The sequence below is a fragment of the Pinus tabuliformis genome, chromosome 1_1, assembly GCF_031772625.1.
Source record: "Pinus tabuliformis cultivar Carrire ecotype Pingquan chromosome 1_1, CPIR1, whole genome shotgun sequence".
Taxonomy (NCBI): Eukaryota; Viridiplantae; Streptophyta; class Pinopsida; order Pinales; family Pinaceae; genus Pinus; species Pinus tabuliformis.
Window position 1 is genome coordinate 520,723,676 of NC_142297.1, and position 19,223 is coordinate 520,742,898.

Consider the following 19,223-nt stretch of genomic DNA (forward strand, 5'->3'; position numbering starts at 1 on the left):
CTTGCAAAAATATTCTTTGATAAAATTGCAATATTTTCCTATCTTTGGCACCACAAGAGAGGCCATGCACTATACCAAAATTATCACTATCAGAATCCAAGGTGGTTCACTATGGCTTGATAAAGAATATCCCGTCAATGTCAAAGATATTTATAAGCTTACAAGGTTTTCACCGTATGGTCTAGATTTTTCCTTTGCATTATAGAGCGATGTTATGGCATATAAATCCCTCTTGTTGAAAAGAGAAATCTCCCTAGATCCTAAAGGAAACTAGAAACAAACAGACAATTGAATAACTCTTTCCCTAAGATTATTGCATTTAAATTGCAAGGACAATAGTAGGAGAATATATCTCATACCTATTTGAAAAATTCTTGATGAAGATCCCCACTCTGTCTCGATGAAGCTTCGAAATGCTCAAAAAAGACCTACAATCACAAACACAAAAGAGATCAAAGATTTATGCAATCATAGTTGTTGCATTTAATTATACAAGGAGCTATAGCTCCGCAATCACGTGCCTGATTGAGATCACCAGACAAAAAAATATAATGCCTAATACAATCTAATAACGATCCCCAATCCAGATGGTCATGCATGCAGGTTCGATGCAATTTATGATGCTATAAAGTATGAGAAAGTACTCCTTGGGAATGACAAACTCCCAACTGGGTCAAGTTGATCTCCTTGGGAATGAAAAACTCTAGAAACCATTTTCAAAATTATTATTTTTTTCTCAATTATCTCAATTATGAAAAAATTATTATCTCATAATTATAATATTCTAGAAAAAAATTATGAGAAATTTCTCTTTTATGTAATTTGACCCATTTATCATGGGATAAATCTCACCTAAGTAAAAGAAAACATGAAAAGGGATGCATTTTAGCCAAACAATTGAGATAAGTTGATATTGGGTTTCTCTCACTATAATGGAGTGGAAAATAGGGTTAAGACAATAGAAATTCAAACAATATTAATCTAATGATCAAGGATATTATAAATTTGAATTGTCTTAATCAATACTAAAGAAGCATAAATCTTTCATTACTTTTGATGAGCCTCGGTATTACAACAAGAATGCTGCAACTCCCAAGGCTACCAACTTTAATTATCAACCAAGGGTTCGTACAAAATTAAGAGATATCGACACTATATGTGCAACATACAATGTGTCCTTCCTTTACTACCATGATGTAATGGAGTGCATGTAATGAAATCAAATCATAAACTAATTGAAGAAAATGAAATGCTCGAAATGGAAATCTTAACATATTGCAAGAAAGAAAGAACAAAGAAAAAAACGTATTTTAATTGCATAAAGTAAATATCATGAACTAAATGTCAACCATTACATTTCAAAAAGTTTATATCCATTAATAGAGTTCATTGGATGTGGAAATCAAGAAAATCATCATTGTATTATCCAATCCATAAATCTGTCCATTAGCCCAAATCGTTGAAATGTTTTGCATGGGTAAAGAGGCAAGTCCTAAGTGGCCTTTAGTCTTCCATAATAATTTATTTAGAGCCTAGGGGTATTGATTCAACCCTAAGGGACAATAACCAAGCTTATTGAGTGAATTTGGGCAAGTATATACATGTTGGAAGGATGCTACAGGGTTTCCTGTAGTTTACTACATGAAACAACAAATTTGCTATAGGGAGTTATAATTCACCGAATGACCAACCAAATAAAATCCAAATTGAATGGGAATTTTTTTTTATTGACTAGGATGTATTAGGTCTCCATTCCAAGTGGAATCACCCAAAAATACCACTGTTAATCCATGCTAAAAAATGGTAGTAAATTACTAGTCTAAAATCTAGAAATTCGATAGCTAGTGAGCTAGTAAATCTATCAAATGCCTAACCTAATCAAGTGAAAATTAAATGGGGTAATTTTTGTTATGAACTAGAATTTTTTTTTGATATTATGCAAGTGGAATCAACTCAATTGAAGCTCATTATCATGCTCTAAAAAATAGTATAAATTTACTGTTATTTGCCACAAGGGACTTCTAGAAATCTAGATTTGGGAATAAGCAAGCTAATCCAAGTAGCTCGATGATTACTATGACCTTCCAAAGATGTTACAATGATTAAATGATGCTATTCATCCTACAAAATAGCTTACTTCAACCATTTAACCCAATACTACAACAAGAAACCATTAATACTAAATATAGAAATAGAAAACAAGAACAAGAGATGCATGTGAATAAGAAGTGAAAAGAAGAAAAGTAAATGATACAAAAGGGCTCTGATGCTCCTGGGATGGACAAGCCCAAGGAAAATCAGAGTCCTATGGAGGATACCAAGATTTAGAAGCTGAACATGGCATAAATATTCATTATTTCCATCAATACAATTATATCCCTACAGAAAATGAAAGTAGAGCTGCAAAATATGAATTTTCTCCACAAGAAGGCTAAGAAAAATCCAATCCTAAAGGAAAATTTGACTTGGTACTTGTAAAAAATTATTAGGAATCATTCCCCATGAAAGGAGGAAGCTTTCCCACCAAAATCCCTTTATTAGTGGATTCGGTTGCCAATACTAGGAATCTACATTAAATCGAAGGGAACACATTCCTAGATTTTATCAATCATTGGAGCTCCACAATATGTGTCATAATTCCAAAATATATTGTTGATTTATTATTTAATATTGATCCTCTTGTAGTAGGGAGAAAGTCCCTTAATTATCTCCTCCAAATCTTCATAATCTGCCTAATATTCTCACAATATTCCACAAAAATAAATAATATTAGGCACAAATATGTAATTATCCATAAACCTTCTTAATGAACATATTAAAGTTAAAATTAAATTATCTAATGCAAAAAGAAATGTTCAATGTGCTGAAGGATGGTCAGATGGGCCTTAATATATGTTTAATTTAGAGGCATGGGCATTAATTTATGTCTAATTTAGAGGCCCATCATACCTCGTTATGCCTCATTCATGGCCTTGTTGGCATATCTCTTATGCATTTATCAAATTCTCTTAATAATCTTGGCTATAAATTCTGCAAGGACAAGCACAAAAATGTAGTTGTTATTTTCATGATTGTTTAATAGTCTTTCAAGCAAAAAAACATAACTTTCCTCTTTGAAAGTGAACTCTATTGGCTTGTAGATCCATTTTATTCATATCCTCTCCCTTGAAACCTTTATTCAATTTTCACTCTTTTTTCCAAAATTGTTTGTGCATAGAAAAAATCACAGTGTTTCTTGAGACCCTTAGCCTACCTTCTTCCCCTAATTCAAGATGGGTTCTTGTATATATATATATATATATATATTATTTTATTTATTTATTTATTTATTTATTTTATTTTTATTTTTATTTATTTTATTTTATTTATTTTATTTTATTTTTTATTTATTTATTTATTTATTTATTTTATTTTATTTTATTTATTTATTTTTTTTTTAGTTTGGAAAGGTCTTTTGTATCTTTTTCCAACATCCTACTACCTTTTCACACCATTTGGACACCTCTAGAACCTTTAAAATGCCCCTATACCAGAACTAGGGCATCTTATAGTAATTTATGTAATATTTATAGGAAACACTGTAGCAGTTCCTGTAGTACTACAGGGAACCCTGTAGCGGTTTTTGTAGAATTATAGGAGACCCTGCAGCATCCTGTTTAAACATTTTTTTGTGTAAAAATGATATTCTGAGCCTAGGGTTGGCCCTCAACTTGACTTCCATGCCTTTATCCCTTTTCTATAACATCTTTTAGGCCTTGGAAAAAAGCTACAAAGAGATTAGAGACCTCTTGGAAAGCCTATTTTCATCACTGCAGTTTGAGTTCTATTTTGATGGTGAATGCCTTCTTTCCTTTTGTTGCCTTCCTCTTCTCTTTTGTGGCCTAGATGATTGCCTAATGACCTTGAAGTTCTATATCATGATTAGGTCTCTCTTAGGCACTACCATTTTGGGTTTTAGCACAATTTTTTCATTTCTTCCTTCTTGTAGCAACATTCTGCCTTCCTATAACAGTCATTCCTTCTCTTTCAGTGTCTTCTCACTGTATGGGAGTGATGCAAAATGATGTAGAGGGGTTGGAGGATGATGTTAGGGCTCAGAGGAGTAGTGTAGGTTTGTGAAAATGGAGAGGATGTGTTGTGTGTGTTTTTTTCAAGAAATTTTCAGGGTGAGATAGAGTGTAGGGTTTGTTCTTGCAAAATGTTAATTTTTTTCTTATGAAATGGGATGTATGAATGATGGATAGATAGTGGGTATGAAGTGGATGGAGGGCTTGGAGTGCTATGGTGACATGGCGTTTCCAAAAATATCTTCTTTTAACCATTGTCCCCATTCATCGAAATCATCACCCTTCCTAATTTGGCTTTTCGCATTGCATGAGTGAAGGAGTTGTTGGGTTGTGTTATATTTTTTCGACGACTAACCCACCTAGTTAACTAGGGGGTTAGAGGGGGGACGGAGCCCCCCCTTCATTGTGCCGACTGTATAGTGAGGGGGTCACAAGGGGGTTTGAGGGGGGTGGTTAGCCCCCCTCTATAGGGTCCGGTGTAGCGTGCTAGGGAAATTTTTTTTGGACCCTATATTAGGTTGGGAAAACCTATCTATGTTTTTGTGCATGGTTTTCACACATGGTTTTGGGCGCGATGATTTTTGGTCCATGGTATTGGATGCTACGCCATGTATAATTATGTATTATAACATTGAAAGGAACATAATGAAAAATCAAGCTGGTAGTCCCGGTTTTGGGATCTAGGGGAAATCTATGTGTATATGCATTTTATGTGTTATGGTCTCGCATTGTTTAATTCTGTGTTTTAGAATTGGTATGCAGGTAATTTCTGTACAGAGTTAAAACCTACAATTGGTATCAAAGTTGTTTTGGCTTCAACGGGATGCCTTTGTTGTTGAGGGGTTTCACTTGGACCTGTGGTAGACCCTATTCAGTGAGAGATTTGCGAGATCGATTTTGGTGGTGAAAGAAGATGGCAAGCAGTGGAAAGATAGAGATCGACAAATTTAATGGTTAGAGTTTTGAGTTATGGAAACTCAAGATGGAGGATATGTTGGTGGATAAAGATTAGTGGATTGCGGTAGATCTAGGTACTAAACCAACATGAGTGTTCGATGAAGAATGAAAGAAGTTGGATTGAAAGGCAAAGAGCACAATACAATTGTGTGTCTCAGATTCAGTATTGCTGAATGTATCAGGGGAAGCTACGACGAAGGATTTGTGGGATAAGTTACGGACTTTGTACCAATCTAAGTCTCTGGTGAATAAACTGTTCCTACGAAAAAAGTTGTATAACCTGAGGATGAAAGATGGAGACTCGGTGACAGAGCACCTGAATGCATTTAATACTATGGGAAGTCATTTATTGTCTATTGATATTAAAATTTCCGATGAAGATAAGTGAATTATTTTGTTGTGTTCTCTACCAAATTCGTGTGATAGTCTGGTTATTACAATAGGTAGCAATGCAATTTCCTTGCAGTTTGATGAAATAGTCTCATCCTTGCTAACGGAGGAGATCATTATAGACAAATTTGGGCACTTCAACCCCGATCTTATATGTCGATAAACTAGGACTCTTCAACCCCTAAAAGAGTTGTTTCATACCCTAAAATAACATGGTCATCTGATTACATCATTCCCCAAAATTTCCACCTGAGAAACCATCTAGAAATGACCTAAACTGAACCATACTGACTTTTACACTGGTTAGGTGCGATGCATACTGAGTGGTACACTACCTAGCTGTGATGCATACTATTTGGGCCTTCTATAGGGTGCGATGGGCGAGGATGGACAAATTTTCGAGATAGTTTGCTAGGTGGTTGCTCAGGGAATCTTCTGGAAACTTCTCCTATGACACTTACCTCTCTGAATTTGCCCAGGGATGAGTAAGGGATCCAAGAAATCTCCAAGTGGAACCAATTGTAACAAGTGGAATGACACTATCCAAAACCACAGATATGACTCACACCCTTGCACACATCTATAAATGGATCCCTCATCTAAGAGATCAAGAGGCTGGAATATTGTGAATTGCAAGGAAGTGCTGATAGTTTTTAATTGAGAAAAATAGCATTGTATTGTTGGTGTGATCTTGCTATTTCATGAGGTGAAGAGGGCTTGATGCTGGGAGGATAATGCTAGATCAGACAACTGGGTTGTAATTCTCCCTTCTATTTAATAAATTTCTTCAAGTTTTCTTCCATATGATTGTGCAATTGTGAATGTTATCATTTGTGAATGCTATTATATGTTCATTATATATCTGATCTATAATGTGTATGTTGTAATAGATCAAGATTCTTTGACGGTTCTTTGTTACTGTGTTTTTACAGGTACTCTCCAAGCGGGATAAGTAAGGGGAGGAGTTGCAAGATCTGTCAAGGGGGAGAGATATCAAGCAAAGGATAAGCGGAAGTTCGAGGTTGGTCCCAATATCTTTCTCTTATCCATTACACATAGAAGAAATCATTGAATTTCTTTGAACAATTGTTTCTAGGGTAGCTGCCAAACCTAGAGGGCTAATCACTTGAAAAGACACTAGTTTTCCCAGAAACAAATTGGCGACTCCGCTGGGGGTGAATAGATGTTTGTTTGTTGTTATTTTTTGTTTTATAAACTATAGACAGAGCCTGAAGTCAGCCAGGTAGCCTTCGAACTGCTCTTGCTTTGTAATTGCATAGTAGATGAATGCTGCTTCAGTCAATCTCTGGTTTAGTTTATGAATTAAACATTTGACTTAGAAGCATTCTAGATGCCCTTTTGGTAGCTCTGTAACCTCTCAAGACATTCCTCTATACTTTGCTCTTTACTGTCCATCATAGCTCAGCTTAACTCACTGAAAACAACTGCACATATAAGCCAAAATCCTTTTCAGTTGCGCTCCCTGGCCCATCACACTATTTGTCACTGTAACCCAGTATGCATTGCACCTCCCGAGTGTGCAAAGTATGATGCATACCTGTTTCTATGAATCCCAGGTGCGATGACTGACTAAACCTATTCCCATTTTAGAAATTGGGGGGTTTTGTCCTTATTTTCAGTTTTGTTTAGTTGTTTTTTGCTGCTTATGAACAGTGCCTGATTACTAAAGCCTACTTGCATCACATAGATCAGCCTCCATTAATTTAGGATTAGTGAATGTTTTTTACGTATTTGTTCATCATTTACAATCCTTTGTCGAAAAGTTGCTTAAATCGATCTATCGCTTTGGTACAAAAAGTGTCGTAACTGTCATTTTGTGTCAAAAAGAGAAGTGTCATCGATTCTTCCTTCCTTGGATAGTTGATTGAACTTTTCGTCATGTATTTGGTTTGATTTGTTTATATTCAAAGTGTCGAAAGAATTTTTATTAAAAATTGAAAAGTTTCATGTAGTCTTCCTTTCTCTTTGGAAGAAGAAATTGTTGAAAATGTCATTTTGAAAGAAATATTTCAGATCTTTGCTGCATTTAGTTTTCCTTTTTGGAATTTTTCACATTAAGGAGAACGAAAAACAAATACATGCATTTGCATTTGCATTTAGTTTGTGTGAAAAAAATGATTTAGGAAAATTCACTAGTGTGCTCTTTGCTCTTTGTTTGAAAGAATGGTAATCTTCTTTCTCTAGTAGCTAGGATTTTCATTGCTCAAAATAAACAAAGATTGTTTATCATTGTAGATCGCATTTTAGGAATTTCAAAATCATCATCACGCGGTGAACCATTGAAAGGAAAACTCTAAACAAGATCAACTCTAAAATAAATTTCAATGAATCTAAAAACGCTTTGGAACTTAATGCAACACATGTAGAGGTCTAGGCTAGAGACATGTTCCAACGTCGTAAAAACTAGTAACTATCATTTTCATCGAACGTTGGGTGATTCCTCCTCCTTGATACGACAAGTGCTAGCAAAAAATTGTACTCGTTGTACCATCGCATATATATTGGGAGACCACAATAGGATTATATACTTTATCCATAGGAAGCCTAGTCTACCACCTTATTGATCGCAATGCACTAAACACAAAATTTGGGAAGATTCACTGTCGTACATAAGTCCTTGGTAATTTCTCTTTAATTTATCACCAAGGTGTATATTGCAGTTTTGCGATTGGTTTGGTAATCCCTCTATCTAGATTTCCAGAGTAGTCAGTTTCATTCTTTTTTGACTCTTTAAAAGAAAAGGTCCACCTGAGCACTTGTCACTTCAAGCTCATTAAAAATTGAAGTAGACTAGAGTCATCTTTAGCTTTTTCTCGACTCTTAAAAACTGGAAAAGCAAAGTTGTGTCAAAGCATCTTTAAAATTAATTGAATTCAGAATAACATCCATGTTCCTTAGTTGATCTTAGGTTGAGATATATGGAGACAAATCCAGGATCCACCAATCAAGGAATCCCTATTGAGGGGAATCCTAGTCATTTTTCTTCTTGGGGAAATATTGGTTCTCCGTATATGGCTACATTATCCCTTCCGGGAATTACCAATGGCCTGCCAGTATGGTTGTTTTCAACCTCTATGGTTCAAAATGTCGTGATTCCTCGACAATCGAATCAACCTCCAGTTGATACTGAAATCGACCCTTCACCTTCTTCTTCGTTTGTTTCTCCCTCCCTTTCTTCCTCTTCGCTTGGTGAAAGTAGTGATGCAAGTAACCAAGTGGCTAAGAAGAATAAGAAAGGGAAGGAGAAGAAGAAGAAGTTGATTCAACAAAGGGGCAACAAAGCAACCATTGCTTTGAATACATCATCTGGTGAAAATATGCACACTAGACTTCCAAAGCCAAATATCCATGCATAATTTGTGCGAGTAACCATTTTTCTCAAGACTGCCCTTGCTTTCCTCGGATCTTGAGAGAATGGTCTCACCGTTCACACTGTCCTTTGTCATCAACTTCTAGAGATCATTTTGATAACACACCTTCAACTGGTGATAGTAAAGTTCATGGACAGATGAGAAAAGATAGATTTCCATGTAGGTTATGTGAAGGGAACCATGCCCTTCACCTTTGTCCCTTTCTGGGTGAAGCCAAAAGAGTGTTGGATAACCATCCTGCTTCACTGCATCGACTTCCATCTGGCTACAGGAAACTATCCCCAAGTCCTTTACTAGTTGAAAAACTGACTGACTTAAATCAACCGCCAGTCAAAACCACTCTCTTTAAAAGTGAATCTTATGAGTCTATACCCGACCAAAGTCAACAAGTCGAGGTGACAGTTGACCCAGTTTTAGCTTCAAAAAATTGTACCCTTCCCGAAGAGAGTGAGAATGATACCATTCAAATCCTCTTTGTTACTTCAGATACCGATGAGCTTGGGGGAAATCTGTCTGTTCCTCCACAACAGGAGGAAAACCCCCCAGTTCTCGTAACTTAAGGGGTTAGTTCACCCATTTATTCGATACCCTCTCCAAGTAGTCTAGTCACTTCCTTTGATTAGAATCGACTAGCAAGATCCTTCCTTCCTTCTTATGTACCTTTCCGGATCATAGTACAAGTTTACAAAATGATCGTGTCTGGCACTATCATAGATGAGGGTGCATCAATGAATATCCTTTCCTCAACTACTTAGAAAGCGCTTGGTTCACCATTGCTTATGCCTATTATGCAGAATTTGTTAGGCTTTAACAAAGGAACCAGTCGACCATTGGGGATCCTTCCTAAGTTACCTATCACTTTGGGAAGAAAACCGTTCATCTGAACGTGATGGTAGTCCCAGGACTATTAGATTACAATTTACTCATTGGACGTGACTATGTTTATAACATGGAGGCTATTGTTTCAACACTCTTCCGAGTGATGTGTTTCCCACATGAAGGAAAGATTGTCACCATTGACCAACTTTCATTTCCCGGTTCAAGCATAGCTCCAAGTCAATCATCATCCTAAATGGTCCTTTTAGATCAGCTGTATCTCTTGAACCTTCATTCCATCCACCTGATTACCATGAGTAGTCTGGTAAATGTAACGAAGCTTAGGGGGCATGCACCCTTGTCTATTATGGACACACCCAACTGAAAAGATAAGTTTCCATGTAGGTTAAGTGATTGGTCTGACACACCATTCACCTTCGTCTATGCTGGACGAAGCCAAGGTAGTTTTTTGTCTTCTGGACGAAACCGTCCTACCTAACCTTAGTAGTTTCCATATGGTTACAGGAGACTCTCCTTTTCATCATGTTGGCAGCATGAAAACCTTTTTTCCCATTTTCAATTTTTAGTTTTGTCGTTTCTAGCTTTTTAGTTTTGTCTTTTCTAGCTTTTCAATTTTGTTGTTTCTAGCTTGTATAAAAATGAAACTAAATCTGAGCATAGTTCCCCCATGGCTCAAGCTCGTTAAAAAATGAACCCACCTTTAAGTAAATAACCTTTGTGATTGCCATTCTATCAGTTTTTTGAGCCTTGGTTGTGTACCTCTCATCACCTCCATCTCTTCGGCCGATCATATGCTTCCACTTGGTTTACGCTTTTTGAGGAACAATTCTGATGAGTGGTCTTGTTAGCCATATTCTTCACAGAAATCACCATGTTTTGAGAAGTTGCAAGCTTACCCATAACCATTCGCTACCCTAGACACCACTCGTTCCTCAAAATCGAGTCTCCTTTAAACCCTTTTCAGACTTGTTAAATATGAAAAGATTGGCAAGAAATTGGCCTTTCCAGGTCATTAAAGTGCTTGGAAATGTCATCCCTCTTGTATATTTTAATCTTTTTCAGACCTGAGGGATTATCTCATGAAAAAGTTCGAGCGCTTGTCTTTTTCATCTCATTAAAGTGATCGAAAAGTCATCCCTTTTGTCTTATTTTATCCTTTTTGGGACTTAAGGGATTATTTTACGAAAAAGAACTTCTGGAGTTTTCTTTTCATCCCTTTTCAAACTCTCTAAACATGAAAAGGAATAAGTTATCCTTGTCGTTAAACTTGTTAAAACAATAGCGACAAACTTGTCCATTCTAGACAAGACCGAGTTTCACTGTCGCTAGACTCATTAAAACATAGCGACAGGTTTGCCCGAAGGGAAAATTATAGAACAAGCATATGTTATCCTCCTCAAGCTTGACAAAAATAAAGAGGTACTGGTCAACAATGACTAGGGAAAAAGGGAAGAAAACTTGAAAACTTTATGGTAGCAGGTCGCTCTTGAACATGACACTTTCACTTCATCTCTGTGTTTGAGTCGGGTTGGGTTATTCCGTTCACCGGTCATCTCACCATTGGTCTTTCACACCATCCATCTTTTGGGGTTAATGCTACCAATCCATCTCAGTGTCACCGACATGTTCAAAAGAAGTCATTCAGTCAAGAAACCACAATCCCGTTAATGCCTCACCCACTGCAATACCTTCAACCTTCATTTTTCATGACCACCATTCGTGAACCTTGTGTCATCAGATTGTTTTCACCTCCAGAAATCATTTTCTTCGTTTCGTGTCGTAGATGTGGGATACATTAAGGCCCTCCTACGATGGGTCACTTCTTGTCGACATTAGCTCGTTATCCAAGAAGTTGACATAGAAACACCCCTTTCAGTGCTTTGAAGCTTGCATGCCTCAATGGCAAGTTTCTCACTTCCGGCGACAGGTTGACATCAATGGTCTTCGACTGAAAGATTTTACATGGTGTTCGACATCAGATCATATATTCACACCACGTGAATTGTACTGTAGTACCTTGAGGGTCATTATCATTATCGGTGATTCCTCTCGCATCTATTAACAGCTCACATTATTGACTGGTAATCAGGCGATGTCTTTCCATGTTCGACTTCAGAACATCTCTTCACATGGATTAACTTGTACATCGGGCAAATATTGAAGGAGTTTGAAGACCTTGGATCTAGTTTCATCCTTCCGGGTTACAATATAATCAGGGATATAAAAACATAAAATGTACAAAGGTGCTGCACAGAGGGTCATCCAAACCAGGGATGATGACTCTACATCTGAAGAATCATCAATCTGCATCTACAAACAACTATCTGATCTATGTACATGAAATTAATTTTTAAAGCTGAGCATGGGAATGCCTACCTCAGCTAGATCATGAAAATTATATTATGATGATGTATTGTATTGTAACTTATGCAGGTCACCTTCCAGTTCAAAACCTCGGATCCTCATGATAAAGCATTTCACCCGACATCAAGATTTATGACTTCATGCTTTAGGGGGTAGCTGTTATAGACATATTTGGGCACTTCAACCCCAATCTTATATGTCAATAAAATAGGACTCTTCAACCCCTAAAAGAGTTGTTTCATACCCTAAAAGAACATGGTCATCTGATTACATAATTCCCCAAAAGTTCCACCTGAGAAACCATCCAGAAATGACCTAAACTGAACCATACTGACTGCTACACTGGTCAGGTGTGATGCATACTGATTGGTACACTACCCAGGTGTGATGCATACTATTTGGGCCTTCTACAGGGGGGCGAGGATGGACAAATTTCCGAGACATTTTGCTAGGTGGTTGCTCAGGGAATCTTCTAGAAACTTATCCTATGACACTTACCTCTCTAAATTCACCCAAGGATGAGTAAGAGATCCAAGAAATCTCCAAGTGGAACCAATTGTAACAAGTGGAATAACACTAATCAAAACCCCAGAGATGACTCACACCCTTGCACACATCTATAAATGGATCCCTCATCTAAGAGATCCTGAGGCTGGAATAATGTGAATTGTAAGGAAGTGCTAATAGTTTGTAATTAAGAAAAATAACATTGTATTGTTGGTGTGATCTTGTTATTTCATGAGGTGACGGGGGCTTGATGCTGGGAGGATGATGCTGGATCAGACAACTGGGTTGTAATTCTCCCTTCTATTTAATAAAGTTCTTCAACTTTTCTTCCATATGATTGTGCAATTGTGAATGTTATCATTTGTGAATGCTATTATATGTTCATTATATATCTGATTCTGTAATGTCTATGCTGTAATAGATCAAGTTGCTTTGACGGTTCTTTGTTATTGTGTTTCTACAGGTACTCTCCAAGCGGGATAAGTACAGGGAGGAGTTGCAAGCTCTGTCAAGGGGGAGAGAGATCAAGCAAAGGATTAAGCGAAAGTTCGAGGTTGGTCCCATTATCTTTCTCTTATCCATTAGACATAGAAGAAATCATTGAACTGCTTTGAATAGTTGTTTCTAGGGTAGCTGCCAAACCTAGAGGGCTAGTCACTCGAAAAGACACTAGTTTTCCCAGAAATAGAGATGAGACAGAAAAATATGGAGAGCCAGAATGGTGATGCCTTGTCTGTACGAGGAAGGTCCTAGAACAGAAACAAAAATAAGTCATTGAGTGGGAGATCTAAATATAGGGGGAGATCTAAATCTCTAGGAAAGCCTGTAAAGGCGGTGTGCTGGAAATGCGGAAAGGAAGGGCACTACAAAAGGGACTGTAAATATAAAGCTCCTAACAAAGGAAAGGGATCCGATGATGCTCCTTCTGCAGAGGTGAAAACCACCTCAAATGAAGGTGCAGATGTGTACTTGGCTTCTTCAACTACACATGTAGATCATGAGGCATGGTTGATTGACTCAGGTGCATCCTTTCACTTCACTCCCCAAGAAAGTGGTTCTATGAGTATGAGAAATACCATGGTGGTGTTGTCTTCTTAGGGGATGATAGGAAGGCTAGAATCGTTGGTCGTGGAAAATTAAAGTTGAAGTTGTAAGGTTGAAGGGTTAGAACACTTTCAGGTGTTCTGCATATTCCTGCATTGGCCAAAAATCTGATTTCTGTAAGCAATCTGGATGATGCAGGTTTAAAAACAGTGTTTGAGAAGGATACCTACAAGATGGTGCGGGGAGCACTAATATTGATGTGGGGAGTTCAGATTGGAACTCGGTGGTGAGTGCTAGTATTGCAGCAAGAATGCTGCAACCCCTAGGCTTCCAACTTTAGTTTTATCAACTTGGTAGTTTGTAACAAACTTAGAAGCGTCGGTGCTATATGCACAAGTACTAGTTCTCACTACAGGTTGTCACTTGGTCAGCTGACATGAGATCACTAGGAGCTCAAGCCAAACTCTATAGATTTTAGAAGAAGCTCTATGCGTGATGAAAGGAAAGAAATATTACTCTACAGATGTTATTCTAACTGCAGAAAAGAGAAAGACTGGAATGTAAAGCAAAACCTAGTAAACCCTACTTAACAAGCTAATTCTACTTTTGCCAGGAACACTATGAAAACCATGAAAGAAATGCAATTACCTACTCAAGGGAGTAAACAACATCTAACCATGTTATTTCTAGAAGTAAATAAGCAAAAAACATATTTTTGGATTTTTATGTGTTTTTATGTGAATTTAACATGCATCTAATTTATTGTGTGTGAGTGTGGCAAGGAACAGGTGGCGTTAGAGGGCGGTTTTGGAGCTTGGGAGGATGTAGGATGGTGTGTATGGGTCCTAGGAGGTCTTAGGTGGCCTTCTGGAGGCTTTTCCCACACTTGGCCTTCAAAATAAATCCTACATGAAAAACTATAGGATGACACAAGAAAACTACAGGCGGAAAATAGGGAAACTACAAGAGGCCTACAGGAGGAGGCCGATAGAAATTTTTGCTATTTTGAGGGTGTGAGAGTGGGTGGAAAAGGTGGATGAAGGTTGGAATGAGGTGCTAGGATGCCTAAAGTCTACCATGAATCACTAGGAGAGAGAAATATGATTGGGCTTGCTCAAGGAGAGAGGAAGAAGTTCTATGAAAAATGAAGGAAACTAGGGCATAATTGAGGTGATGTTTGGGAGACCTTATAGGGAATAGATCAGATGGAGGGTGTGATTGCTGGTAAGCTAGCCTACTGTTAGAAGAGATCTACTGCATAAAAGCTTACAGTCAACCAATAAAATCAAGCAACCAATGAAATGAGTGCATCCTAGGAAAAATAGAGTTTTGCATTAAAATGGCCTAAACTATGATGTATAGAAGGAAATGCTGGGAAATGTTGTAAGAAAGGAAAGAATGCAAAAGGAATATTGCAAATCAGGAAGTGAACGTGATAAAGAAGATCTAAAGAAAATAAAAATTGGACTATCAACCTATTAGAGAGCTGCAAACGCTAGAAGTCCTAGGAATGAGGAAAATCTATGTTTTTGGGGCAACAAGAGAGTCTTTGCTTCAAATCATGGTACCAGAGGGAGGAAGAGAGGCCAAGGTGCTGTTGCTAGCCTTTTAAATCTTCATTGATCACTGCTTAAGCTACTATAGAAAGCACAAATGGAAACAAGCTACTAAATCATCAAAAGTAACCTATTCTTAACCATAAGAGAAATACATCTAACAACAAACTAATCTACAAATTGAAGTAAAGCACACAAATACAAATACAGAGAAGTATGGATGCTTGGATTGGGCCTTAACCCAAGAGCTTCAACCCTCTAAGGTAACTCAATGCTAGTTCAAAAAGGATTCCATCTTCATTATCAAACAATAGCAAGATTAGATAAAACTGTCACAAAATAGTAAGCTCGAATTTGAGCAGAGTTTACACCAGCAAAAAAGTCGACTCTAGTGAGGCCCTAGGCCTCTCTACTTATACATCTGAAACTACCAACAACTTCCTTAAAATCAGGGAGGCTTGGCTCCCAAAACTCGAGATAACTATCAATCATCTTCCACTTGCTCGACTGCCTTCTAGTGCATGATTCGGCTGCTTGTACTCCTAGCTAAGTGAAGGGGAATTCAAAGTGAGGAGCAATAAATGAGGGGGATTCCCATCAAACATCAATCAAAAATATCTTAACTATAATAAACTCCTCAACATAGGATAATATGTAGGGAACCTTAATAAATAATCATGACATAGATTTAAAACTAATACAAATACAAAGTAAAAATAACTCATTAATAAATAATTAATAAAGAAATTGAAGTAAATATAATTACAACAATTAAAATTAATAATTACTTAAAATAATAATTAAAACAAATAAATAATCAAAATAATTAAAATTAATAACTAATAATTAATTAAAATAATAATCAAAATAAACAAATAATTAAAATATATACAATTAAAAACAATTATAGAACCAATATAATTACAACAATTAAAATTAATAATTAAAATAATTATAATTAAAACAATTAAAATAATTAATTAATTAAAATAAATATAACTAGAAAAAAAAGCAAAAATTAATTATATAAATATAAAATGAATTCAAGTAAAATAAATAATTAAAATTAATTATCAATAAATAAATATAATTACAACAACTAAAATTAAGTTTAATAATTGAAAGAATTATAATTAAAATAATCAAAATAAATAATTATAATTAAAATAAGTAATAATTAAAATAAAATTAAAATAATATATAATTAGATAATTATAACAAATATAATTAATATAACCATAAAAAAAAAGAATAATTAAAATAAATTAATTATATCTGTCGGCTAAGCATCTCTATATATATAATTGAAAAATAAGAACAGTCTTTCAATATTCTTTCACATCCTGAAGATGAACCACCGTTGTTGGTTTGAAACGTCGATGAAAAATAATCGTTATGCGATGTATCCGGAAGATAATCTAAACAATAGGAAAAACTTATCAAGGGAATGAATGTTTCATGGAGGGGTGAGATGATTAATGAATGAGCTTAAGTACTTAGGCATTATAAATTATTGGGCCGAGGGTTCGATCCCTCCAGAAGTCAGAGAAATGCTTTGAGCCCCTCAAATATAATAAATACCTTGGCACTTTGGGGAAATTAGTGAAATTTTTGGGATATGAGTAGGGGGGGTTAATTATTTGACTTTGCCATGTTTGTGATGCCTTCAACATAATACATGCCTTTGCCTTGTGATGAAAGTAAAAGATTACACATTTATAATCATCATTCACCACATATCATTCTGCAATCATCATCTACTTACCCTACCTACTTTAACCTAGCATTTTTACTTCTTTATTTGGGTGCACTTAGACTAGCAAACCTTTATCAAACTCTTTTTCTTTTACATGGTAATGTCTATCTAAATCTATACTTATTACATCCAGGGGCTTAGATTAAATTGTTGAGCTCCTTTTTTCACGCTACCTATCTACTTATCTGCCAAGATTACACTATTTGGTCAGATCTTTATTCTCGATTTCTAAAACATGACATTGAAAACATGGAATAACCAAGTTTAAGCTATTTGGTGACCATGGATTGTGGCATAGGTAACAAGTTGCACACAATATTTACTATACAAAATGAAGAAGTAGTGGAATTTAGACTTACACACTTTCCCGGCCTTTCTTTTTGGTGGGGTTCATTTTCTTTTATTTTTTGACCATATTTTATTCTTTTTACCCTTTGATTTTTCTTTTAGGGTATACCGTCTTTACATTTTTAAATTTTTTTAATTTTTTATAAATATGGAAAATCTTTGCAACAAGTAAAGGTATGAACATATTACATAGCTCATCAAGTCAATCATAATATATGACACCTATTGGTATAAGGGCATAACAAGTAGCAAATGGGTGTTCAAGAAGAAGACAAATGCAGAAGGAAAGGTGGAGAAATACAAAGCTCGGTTGGTAGCAAAAGGTTATTCCCAGGTGCCAGGAATTGATTTTGGTGATATTTTTTCTCCTGTTTCCAAGGTAGCTTCTATTAGATTACCTTTATTTGTTACTATTGCTTTTGATTTTGAGGTAGAATAGATGGATGTGAAGACAACATTTCTTCACGAGGATCTGGAAAAGGAGATCTACATGTAGCAACTTGAAGGTTTTGCGGTGAAGGGTAAGAAAGAACTGGTATGAAAGTTAAAGAAGTTTCTGTATGGGTTAAAATAGTCACCAAGGATGTGGTATCAGAAATTTGATACATTTATACGGGGACTTGGCTTCACCAGAAGCAAAGCAGATCACTGTGTGTATTTTAAATTAATTAGTGACCATGTTATTTATCTGGTCTTGTATGTGGATGATATGTTGCTGGTTGGAAATGAAAAAGAAATTATCTAGGATTTGAAGACCTAATTGTCCTCCAAATTCGAGATGAAAGATCTTGGTGCTGCAAACTATATTTTGGGCATGGAAATTAAAAGAGATCAAGCAAAGAGGAAGCTTTGGTTAAACCAGAGGAAGTATTTCGAGACAATATTGCAGAGGTTTAATATGTAGGATAGTAAATTGGTGAAGGTTCCTATTCCTGTAGGTGTAAAGTTATATGTCGAATAGTGTCCCAAGACACAAGAAGAAGAAGAGGACATGTCTCCTGTTCCATATGAAAGTGCAATCGGTAGCTTGATGTATGCAATGGTTTGTACTAGACCAAACATTGCACATGCAATGGGAGTATTGAGCAGGATTATGTCAAAACCATGGAAGGAGCATTGGACAGTAGTGAAGCGGGTTTTCAAGTATTTGTGTGGCATTAGTGATTATGGTTTGTGCTGCCAAGGAAGACTAGGATTGGAATGAGTGTTGGATATTTGTGGCTTTGTTGATGCAGACTGGTTTGGGGATCTAGATCAGATAAGATCTACAAGTGGGTATGTGTTTAACCTATTTGGAATTGCAGTCAGTTGGATGAGTAAGCAACAATCTGTAGTGGCACTATCAACTACGGAGGCAAAATACATGGCAACCACTCATGCAAGCAAGGAAGTAGTTTGAATGCAAAGATTGTGTTCAAGTATGGGGTTAGTATAAGGAGCTATAAGGATAGACTGTGACAGTCAAAGTGCAATTTTCTTGGCAAAGAACCCTGCTTACCATTCAAAGACAAAGCACATTGATGTTCAGTATCACTTTGTGAGTGATATGATAGAAGAGAAAAAAGTGTTGCTGGTAAAGGTGGACACTTTGAAGAATAGGAAGGCAATATAAATACAATCATCAAGTAAAATATTTCTTAATTTAGAAGGAAATATTTATTAGAAGAGTAGCAATCATTAATGTTAGTTCATTTAGATACACTTAAAGATGGATTCAGTTTTTTCTATTTAATATTGGTCAAGCCTTGCTCAACTAGTTTGGGCTAGTATGGTTGTTATTTTTTCATATTGATAGTGCTATATAACCTACATTAGAAATTTGTGTCCTTAAAAGTAAGATTTGAACTTGATAAGTCTCACCATTAACAACTACATAGTTTAACTTTTTCATATATTCTCACTCCCCTAAGTTGATTCTATAGTTTATTTCCATGACATCTAGAGGAGTCCTATCAAACGATAGCAACATCAGCCAAAACATGCATTGCCATTCACCTCAGTTGTA

The 19,223-nt window shown here is 36.1% G+C and overlaps 1 pseudogene; it reads right to left on the reverse strand.

The window, feature by feature from the left end:
- Nucleotides 1–359: 359 nt before the first annotated feature.
- LOC149214083 (CBL-interacting protein kinase 23 pseudogene) overlaps nt 360–19,223 on the reverse strand; it is a 90,737-nt pseudogene continuing 71,873 nt past the window's right edge.